The following is a 9560-nucleotide window of genomic DNA, read 5'->3' as shown; positions in this document are numbered from 1 at the left end:
GGCTCTGAGAGACGCTTCATTTCGTGAGGACCTCCGGGAGAAGATAATTAACTATTTTGAACTTAATACAGGAAGTGTGGAATCGGATGGGACCTTGTGGGAGGCCTTCAAGGTGGTAATCGGAGGGGCAGCCATTGCCAAATCCAAAGGGCTCCAAAGAGACATAGAGCGGAAGTTGAAGGACATTGGAAAGAGACTTGAAACAATAATGGGGAAGGAGGGGACCTCACAAGAACACTCTGAAGGGGCGAGCCAGCTGTAATTTGAGGGGGGGGCTATTGGACAGGCTCAGTAACTTCAATTAGAAGAAATATATTGAACAACAACATGCGGGTGGGGACAAACCTGTGAGGCTGCTAGCGTGGCTGTATAAAAACAAGGAACAAAGGCCAGTGATTAGGGAGGTAATGGGAGTAGGTGGGACAGATCTGTAATACCCAAGAAACAGTGAACGAGAGATTCCTCGAATTTTACAAACACCTCTACGTAGATGTGGGGGAGGACTTGGAAAGAGAAACTCTTGGTCTTAGAGGACATAGGATTGCCCCAACTAAGCTCTGAAGATAGAGAGAACTTAGAAACCCCGATCACGCTGGAGGAACTAGAGGCAGTGGTGACGCATCTACCCACGTGCAAAGCCCCTGGCATGGACGGGCTCCCCAGTGAGTTTTATAAAACATACAGACAAGAGATCCTACCCCCACTGTTGGCCATGTTGAATGAGACATATGAGATTGGAAGACTGCCGGAGTCCCTGAGAGAGGCAATGATCATCCCCCTCCTCAAGCCAGGCAAGCCCAGTCTGGACTCTGGACTACGAGTCGTACAGACCACTGTCCATGCTGAACCAGGACTGTAAGATCCTAACCACAGTACTCACTAATAGACTTAAAAAAATGATAAATAAACTAATACACCCCGACCAAACAGGTTATGTTCTGGGTAGGAGCATATCCGATAACCACAGGAGGTTCCATCATATCATAGAGCAGACAGAGGGCGACCCAGACGAAATGGCTGTAGTCTCACTGGACGCAGTTAAGGCATTTGACTCGGTCCGATGGCCTTGGCTGATGGCAGCTTTAAAGGAATTCGGGATGGGACCTGGTACTTGCGGTGGGTGGGAATGTTTTATAGCTCCGCCATAGCCAGAGTAAGAACAAGGAAGATCATATCGGAAAGTTGGCAGCTGGGCAGGGGCACGAGACAGGGCTGCCCATGGTCGCCAATGTTGTACATATTAGCTCTCGAGCTCCTGGCCGTCTACCTCAGACAACAATACGGCGAGATAGGGGTGCGCAACAAAGGGGGACCACACCTGATATCGCTATACGCAGACAATATGCTTTTATACCTGCGCTACCCAGAGGAGAACCTGCAATACATCTTAGAAGTGATGGAACACTATGCAGCTTTCTCCGGGATTAAGGTCAACCCTGATAAATCAACTGTTTCCCCTGGGCAGATACAGAGACACTTCACAAACTAACCTGCCCACCCTGCAAATAGCATGGCAGACCGATACGTTTAGATACCTGGGGATTAACATCTATCATACGGTAGCAGCTGAGCACATACATAACACAGAGAAAGCAGTGGAAGGCGTGAAAAACAGCATGGAATTTTGGGCCAAGCTACCCTTGGCTATGGTGGGAAGGGCGGCCCTGCTGAAGATGGTGGTTCTGCCAAGGCTGCTGCACTACTTTTCTAATATCCCATACATGGTGCCTAAGCGCTTCTTTACTAAACTGCACAGCCTGTGCAGGGGCTTCCTGTGGCATAACACAAGAAACAGAGTGGCCCTGTGGAAGCTTCAGAATGCATATGATAAAGGAGGGATTAAGTTACCAAACTTTGAGAGATACCACTTAACGGCGCAACGACAATATGTGGCCAGGTGGCTGGCAGAAAACGAGAAGGCAGAGTCCAGGCTGCTGAAGGAGGAAAGTGCCCCTTACTTTTTGCGAGAACTAATATGGCTTCCCAAACCAGAGATGAAAGGGAGACCAGGATTGCTCAGATTGGGGTGGGAGGTATGGCAAAAAGCATGCCCCCCCATGGGGGGCGTGGCCCTGTGCTCCCCGCAGGCGCCACTGGTGGCGCTATGCAGAGCAGATGTCCAACTCAGAAGAATGATCTGAAAATACTGGGAACCTGTGGGCGTAGCCACCCTCGGAGGACATTTGGCAGGAGGGAGAGGTTGTAGATTTCCAAACAATAGTGGAGGAGACCGGGGTACAGCCTGGACAGGACATCACATATAACAGAATTGTCAAAAAAGTGAAAGAAACATGGTCTGAGCCAGAGTTGGCGGAGCTCCCGATCACGGCTATTGAAACAATGTATGACATCTCAGAGGGGGGGCACGAAATATCCAGGATTTACTAATTAGCAATGCTGAAAATGGGGAAAGAGCTCACTGATCTAAGGTGGGACTGGGAGGAGGAGGCAGGAGAAGCCTTGCAAGACGGGCAATGCGAGAGGGACCTAAAATATCACAAGAGGGTGTCTAGAAATGCCAGGTTACAACAAATCCAACTTTGTCACTCATAGAGCATATATGACCCCCGTATGATAGCAAAAATTGGAAACGCAGAGGCACAAAAATGCCCCAAGTGTGGTGAAGAGAGAGCCGGGATGATCCACATGTTCTGGGCATGCCCGGAGGTCGGGAAATTTTGTGGGGAGGTGAAACTCAAGCTATCCGAGAAGGGGATTATGTTAGATGTAGAATCCATCTGGGCATGCATGCTAGGGGGATTCACCAGGCCACGTAAATTGAAACATGTATCCAAACTCAAAGACTTGGCATACATCCTGGCCAAGAGGAGAATCGCCATGAGCTGGAAAGCTGCTCACAGACCTAGAGTGGAGAGGTGGTGGGACGACCTCCTTAAGTGGGCAGATGCGGAGACAATGGCATGATATGAGGCGGCCAGCAAAGGAGAGGGAGAGGAAGTAGGACCACTGATGGAATGGAGACAAATGATAGCCATGCTACATGGGTGCACCAGTAGTGCTCCCAGTGACGAGGACTTGCTTGAGAACCTCGAGGAGGACTTGCCCTGAGAAACTGTTGCCGGAGGTACAGGGAGTAATGCTCAAGTTTTTTTCTTTTTTTCTTTTTGGGGAGGGAGGGAAGACATTATAGAAGTTGAACAGGTAATTCATATGTGAAATGCGACTGAAAATGTCGGGAATGTTGTTATATGTTGTGTGTGGAATTAATAAAGAAAAAATAAAATTAAAGAAAAAATTAAATTATAGACATCCAATCCTCAGACTAGCGGTGAATGGGCAATTGTCAGACAGGGTGCATGTCGAGAGGGGCACCAAGCAGGGGTGCCCACTGTCCCCGATACTATACGCTCTTCATTTGGAACTATTTCTCGAGGTGGTCTGAGACAACCACCTCATAACCGGCATCCCTTTCGCAGGCCAATCGCATAAAATAGCTGCATTCGCGGACGATATACTTTCTCTGACCCTCCCGTGTTCGTCTATACCAGCAGTTGAAGCCGAACTGGCTCGCTTTGGCAGCGTGGCGGGTCTGAAAATAAACGCCTCTAAAACAGAAATTCTCAATCTCACGGTCCCGACGCCAGCAGCCTACGCCTTGAAGCGCACTTCCCCCCCATAGATGGGAGGAGCGCTCTCTCACCTACTTAGGAAAAAAAAAATTGTCAACAAAGGTGGAGCTGCTGTTCCACGCGAACTATCTGCCATTACTGGAGAAATTAAAGAGTAAGATGGTTGACTGGGGCCCCTTAGCAATATCTTGGCTTGGGCGTATGAACACTTTAAAAATGACAATACTGATTCGGACTTGTACCACTTGGCTGCCTTGCCAGTCCACGTTCCCCCGGCCTCCTTCAGGTCCCTGAATAAAATTACCAGTAGGTTTGTGTGGGCCAATAAATCCCCAAGAATAGCGGCCAGGGTGATGAGAACTTCCACCGAGCGGGGGACGGGGGGCATGGGCCTACCTGACTTTAGGGGGTACTATAGGGCGGCCCAGCTGAAGGTCCTCTGGGACTGGCAGAGACGACCGGGGGAAAGTTTGGAGGCCCATGGATAGGCCGGTCCTGGGGAGGACCTTCAGGGGGTCCTGTGGAAGCCGAAACAGGACAGGCCTATCCTGGCTGCAGGGGGGATGCAGGATGTTGCAGGACATGTTTGAGGGGACCCAGGTAAAGCAGTTCGAACAATGTAAGACTGAATTTGCTCTGAGTGAAAGGGAAAGGTTTCACTATTGCCAACTTAGACACTGGCTCACTCATCCTACTCTAAAGCAAGCCGCAACTCCACAACTAACCCCGTTTGAAAAGTATTTTAGCAGGGAATCGGGGACAAGCACCTGATCACTGCCATATATAGGCACATGAAGGCGGGAGAGGAGCCTCCACTACGGTCCTACATGAAGAATTGGGAACTAGCTACTGGGGCCGCAATTGAGGACAATGATTGGAACTGGTTATGGAAGCAGATACCAAAGCTAACAAGATCTCTTCAAGTAAGGGAGATGTGGCTGAAATTGCTCACTCAGTGGCATCTGACCCCCGCCAGATTTAAAGGAATGTTCCCAAGGATCTCCCCTTTGTGCTGGAGACATTGCGGCGCTGTGGGTACGTGGGAGCACATATGGTGGAAGTGTCCAAAAATCAAGAATTACTGGGCGGGGATTTGGGACGCTCTTAGCCAAGTTCTGGGAATTAATCACGGGGGCAACAAAGGCCTGGCGATGGTGGGCTTGGGGGAGTCCCTGGCATCAATTAAGACGAAGGCGGGCCGCAAACTTTGCACAATATTGATGCTGGCCGCAGCAATGGTTCTAGCCCGCAGATATAAAGCAAAGGACCCTCCACAGGATCACGAATGGGTGGCAAAGATGTGGTCCCTGGTAGCTCTTGAGTGGCTCACATACTCACTACAAGGAGATCATCTAAGGTTCAGGTCAGACTGGGACTCCCTACTTTTGTATTTGGTGGATGATACTAGGCAGTGGTGGTGCCCTCGGAGCATGCGACTTTTGCGCATAATAGACGACCCGGATGTAACGGACTCATGCTGGGGCATGACAATTTAGCGCATCCAATAGGGACTTGGCAGGGGGGAGGTGGGTGGGAATGGCTCTTCGGGTGAAGCGAGGTACCACTGGACTTCTCTTGAACTCTGGGTGCGAAAGGGGGGGGGGAGTTGGGGTATTCTGTTCAATGTGTTCTGTTTTGGAAATGCCAATAAAAATCAAATTTAAACAAAAAACAATAAAATTAATGAAATAATTGTGAAATAAGTGTTGCCGTAGTGCTATGGGTACCCATCAATAGTCCATTTTCTTTAGGTATGGAGCTTTTATAAAAAAAATTGCACTATGAACGTCAAACAAAGTAAAACATTGAAAAAAGACAAGAGATGTTCATCCTTGCTTAATTAACTATTTGTTCAGTGATGATTCAAGAAATGGTCTAAATTTAAAATGCAACAACTATTTTTTATTAAGCATTCAGTAAAAAATAAAAATGTTTGCTTTCCATTTCATTACCATTACCCCTAGCCAAGAGATGAGACAGAACACATCTTGTCCATTATTAACCATAGTTTAAAACTCTCCGTTCACCCGTTCAGGTCCCACAACCCTAAGAGGGCCTAACATCTTTCCACTTCTTTTCGGCCCTCCTTTGAACCATTGTCCTGTATGGAAACATCTCCTGGCTTTTGCACAGTTTCCTCAATGTCCTTCTCAAAATAAAATTAATCTAATGTTATAACCTCACATTTCTTACCTAAAAGAAAAAAGGAAATTCACCACCAAAAACACCCCCAGAGCCCTCGATGCCCTTGTGCTAGACCCCCCATAAAGAGTTTCCCACCACAATTCAGCATTCAGGCCCTGGCCCTTCTTCAATTTGTCACAGAGAAGGATTGTTCTTTCAGACCTCAGTTCCTGGCAAAATAAAGTCAAATGTTGCAGAGACTCTTCTTGTAGACTGCAAAACAGGCACTTTTTATCCTTTACTAAGCCATACTTAAAACAGAACATCCTTCGTACTCAACAGATTCAGACGAAATCTCAGAACAAGGTCGCTGTCTTGGGTTAGGCGATTGTTTCAAATACTCTGGGGTGATGTTCGGGAGCCTGTAAAGTGTTTTGGATAGGGTATGCAACCTTGACACTGTCAGGATCCCTTCTATGTTAACTGGTCCATCATTAGTGAAACCAGGTAGACACGGTATAAAGAACAAAGAAACATTAAATCAGCATTTGCCTGGTGTACCTTTAAGTGCCCGCAATAAGCATTTCCTTAGGAACAGCGGAAATCGGTTGCCGCGGTGACTGGTGGCCATTACGCTCTCCATATGTAGCATAATCATGAGAGAGGGGCAACCTATATAGACTTCCGGGTTCTTCAACTCGCCGCTTCTCATTTTGAATGAATCACGGCTCTCGGTTGTCTCGTCCTGCTTTCTTAGAAACCTTTTGATCCTGTACCCTTACCTTGTAATTGCCTGTTGACTCAGACTGTCCTTTGGTTATTCTTTCATCTGCTGATTCCAATCTGCTTACTTACCCGTGTACCGAACCAGCTTTCTCTCTGGACTCCTCTTGCCTGCCGATTCAACTTGGATTGCATACCCGTGTACCAAACCAGATTTCCTCCTGGAACATTGTGCCATCTTGCCGTTATTCTTCGGCGACTGCATTGGGAACACTACTGAATTGTCTGTTGGGGAGTTTGTTACACCCAGTGTATTATCTAAGAGCGCTGAACTTGAGACTGTCCACAAACAGCTCTAAGGTTGTTAGGCGTCCTCGTGCCAGCGGGATGGTTTTTGACTACTGTGATAGAGAACCTGTAGCAGCGGACAGATTATTGGGAAATGATAAAGAACAAAACGGTATAAAGGGGCAGACCTCACACATCACAGCAGACAGAATGATTGCTACAGTAACGACACGGACTACAACTCCCAGAATGCCTCAACAGATGCATTCTTTAAATAAAAGCCAACAACGGGGAAAAGAAAACAGGGAAAGAAGGCAAGAATCCACATTTCCTTATATGAATAGACTCTCCCAGTTAAGGGTGAAAACTAACGCTGATTCCACGTGTATGAAGCAGGAAGGAGGGGAATTAGCATCGGCTGTATTTCGCCCAGAGGCAGCACCTGTGATTAATTGCTGGGGAAGAGGAGGGGCCCACGGGTTTAAAGCTGCACTAAACGCCTCAAAGTGGGTCTCATTTTTCAGGAGTGGAAGGTGCCGGCCGGCGTGGATTCCGAGTGGGAAGAGACCAGCTCACAACATCGGTGGGCTTATTAGAGAAAGAAGGAAACTCCGCAGGATGAACCCGTATCGAGACGGCAGGCAACACTGTGCGCGGAGCAGAGCACAGTCACCACGAGAGGAACTGTTCACAAGGTGATAAAAAAATACTGGAGTTTTGAGTTTGTCGTTTCACTTCAAGGACGGCAAGAATACTGGAGGAACTTTACATGCCAGATCGCAATCAAAGGCTAGATCTCTCTCTACCACGGGTGCTCAGACGAGCGTGTGAAGGAAACCGCTCAGCACGGCACGAACAAAGGTGCTAACAGAGGACTTTAACCCGTGAGGTCATGGTATAAACTGAGAGGGGAAAAAAGTGGAAATAGATGAAAGGCTGTGACGAACTGCCGGTTTAAACATACCGATCCATGGTATTCCTTCATGATATGATATAGTGTTCTTGGAGGTAAACCTGAACCTATGATTGTGGTCACATTCTGAAAAAGGAATTCTGAGAAGCCTGGTTGGCACTTTAATTTCGAATTGAGACTTTTTGCATAACCTCCCTTTTTGCAACTTGAAGTGCTAAAAAAATAAATATCATTTGTAAAAATCCTCTGGTGTATCCGGCTCACTACTTTACAACTACAGACTGCCATCCTCCGACCAGGCGTCCTTGTGCCGTCGGGTGAGGGTTAGGATAGACTGGGTGTCTTGTGAAGCTAAAGATCCCCCCAACCCAAGAAGTGGTAAGTATTGTTCCTAGTTATTCCATTCTTTTGGCTTCTCAATTTATTCTTGGTTCATTTGGTTTCCTATGCATTATAGATCATATCTCGGTCCAGTTATCAAGTTAGAGAAGATCTATCTGGTATAAAGAGACATATCCCTGGTTAGTGTTACGTTCTTGTTCCATTGTTATTGTCTCGACTTATTGCCTGGCTTTATCAAGTAATCATTCCTTTTTTTCCCCCTGCAGTGCTTGGTCTTTGTGTGGTGTTCCCGATCTTTTGACTAATTGATCCCTCTGTAATTTACCTTGTGTGTTCCGAGGGTTACATTGGTAAAAAGAACTCAACGGCTACACTACGGGTACAAATTGAGTTCTACCTTGGAATCTGACAGACACAGTGTTTAGCTTCAGTTCCTGACCAGTCGGCCGACATGAGGACTATCTTTACCCTCTTGGGTTGGTACATAGAGTTTCTAGAGAGGTATTTAGATTTTCCAAGATTTCCACGCATTTATCCCTCCATTGGATCAATGGCCAGAAAGTCATCCCCTCATCTTTGATTTTGATGATTTGGTACTGCGGGGGACAAGTAGATGCCATTAGTTTATGGAAGGTGACCAGGGATCTCCAAGTAATTTGCGCATGTAGCGAGTGCAGGCCCAGTTTGTGTCAGATTACGGCCATCGGGATGGCTTTTGGGAGTCTTAGTACCCACTTCCAAAATATACTTTCAAATTTTCCTATGTTTCCCATCCCAGGGAAGTCTCAGGCCAGCTTCGCCAGCGTACGTCAAGGTAGGGACCACCTTCTGATTATAAAAGTTAATTATGGGTTGAAGCGAAAATTTGCCGAACTTTCTCCCAATTACCAATCCTTGAGCTGTTAATTGATTTGTTTTTGTATGCAGACTAGCGATCCAGGGCTTCTCACGGCATCCGAGCGAATTCTTAACCTAGGTACTTTGTTGATTTTATTGGTCTTATTCTGTTGTTTCCCCAGGGACCATGCAAAAGTTTTTGCTGCCTTTGCTTGTGGATTTTCGATCTCCAGAATCTCAGATTTCCCAATGTTAATTTTTTGCCAATTCCGGTCCACGCAAGCCTGTAGGGCGTCCAGCTTTCTTGGAGGCCCAGTGGAGTCCTGTCCAACAGCACCAGATCGTCTGCATATAGGAGGTGGCCCACAGGGCAGCCATTAATCCATGGGGAACATGCTCCATTTGCCTCTAGCACTTCTTTCATGTCATTAATGAAAAGGTTATACAGAATAGGTACCCCTGTTTCAATCCCCTTCAGGTTGCCATCTCCTTAGTTAGGTTGCCAGTTAACTATGAAACTTGACTAATTTCAACTCAGAAGCCCCTTCCCCATTGGGCAAAAGCTAAGTAAAGGTATGGCTCTCCAGAAAAAGCAGTTGTCCCATCCTTCCAACTGTGTAACTCTCGCTCAGAGGTGCAGCTTCCAGCCAGTTCCACCCATCAGTCTACTAACATGACTCTGCCACGCACAGGCATCACACTTCATGAAAGGCTTCACCATTCCCATCGGGTTTGGGTGTACA

The sequence above is a fragment of the Ambystoma mexicanum genome, chromosome 5p (genome assembly GCF_040938575.1).
Source record: "Ambystoma mexicanum isolate Mex_15411 chromosome 5p, UKY_AmexF1_1, whole genome shotgun sequence".
Taxonomy (NCBI): domain Eukaryota; kingdom Metazoa; phylum Chordata; class Amphibia; order Caudata; family Ambystomatidae; genus Ambystoma; species Ambystoma mexicanum.
This window is presented reverse-complemented; position numbering follows the sequence as displayed.